This window comes from Lathyrus oleraceus, chromosome 2, assembly GCF_024323335.1.
Source record: "Lathyrus oleraceus cultivar Zhongwan6 chromosome 2, CAAS_Psat_ZW6_1.0, whole genome shotgun sequence".
NCBI classification, from domain to species: Eukaryota; Viridiplantae; Streptophyta; class Magnoliopsida; order Fabales; family Fabaceae; genus Lathyrus; species Lathyrus oleraceus.
The window spans coordinates 305,776,178-305,777,343 of NC_066580.1; the positions used below are offsets into that span (position 1 = coordinate 305,776,178).

At 42.4% G+C, this 1,166-nt stretch overlaps 1 non-coding gene across 1 annotated transcript; it reads left to right on the forward strand.

Moving 5' to 3' along the window:
* The first annotated feature begins 817 nt into the window (after positions 1-817).
* Positions 818-924, forward strand: LOC127124594 (small nucleolar RNA R71). Its single transcript, XR_007804067.1, has one exon. It is a non-coding gene; the product is annotated as a small nucleolar RNA R71 (small nucleolar RNA).
* Positions 925-1,166: the final 242 nt, after the last annotated feature.

Consider the following 1,166-nt stretch of genomic DNA (forward strand, 5'->3'; position numbering starts at 1 on the left):
TCGTAACGAGATAACATTAGCTTGCCCTTGAGGGTTCGGTTGAGGTTGTCCAGGAAATTGGCCTCCAGGTGTAGTTTGTGGGGTTTGGTTTTGTGCTACCTGTGAGATCTGGGTTTCAAGCATCTTGTTGTGAGTGATTATCTGATCAACCTTGGTTCCTAATTGCGTTATAAGTTCGTTTACGTGAATGTTTTGGTTTAGGAATTCTTTATTTTGCTGAGTCTGGCCCGATATAAAGTTCTCCATGATCATCTCAAGGTTAGACTTCTGGGGCACAGCCTACATAAGTCAGTTTGGTTTTTGGGCTTGATAACCTTACGGTCTCTGAGGTGCATTATTTTGGACAAGGTTCTGGTTTCTATAAGGGAAATTTGGATGATTCTTCCATCCAGTGTTGTAAGTGTTTGAAAATGGGTTCCCTTGGGCGTAATTTACTTGGTCGGGATTCAGTTTGTTTAAAAGGTTACACTCCATCGATTAGTGTCCTTTAGATCCACAGAGTTTGCACTCTGTGTGGACTACTGCTACGGTTTTAGTGTTTGTAGACATATGTTAGATCCTAAGGGCTAAAGCCTTCATTTTTGCCTGCATCATGTCTAGAGAGCTTACCTCATGTATTCCACCTTGGGTCTCCTTTTTCTCTATTGATGCTCGTTCAGTTCCCCATTGATAATGGTTTTGGGCCATATCCTCAATTAGGTCACAAGCTTCTGGATAAGGTTTGTTCATCAGCGCGCCACCTGCGACAGCTTCGATGCTCATCTTGGTATTATAACGGAGTCCATTGTAAAAGGTGTGAACGATCAGCCATTGCTCTAGGCCATGGTGTGGGTAGACTCTTAACAGTTCTTTATATCTCTCCCAAGCTTCGAAAAGCGATTCTCCTTGGTTTTGAGCAAATCTAGTTATTTGGTTTCGAATAACAACAGTCTTACTAGTGGGGAAATATCTAGCAAGGAATACTCTTCTAAGGTCTTCCCAGGTAGTTATTGAATTAGCTGGAAGTGAATCTAACCATGAACGTGCTCTATCCCTGAGGGAGAAAGGAAATAATCTTAAACGGATTGCATCGGGTGAAGCGCCGTTAGATTTAAAGGTGTCGGCTAGTTGGATAAAAACTTTTAAATGTTGATTCGGGTTCTCAGTAGCGAGACCCGCGTATTGGT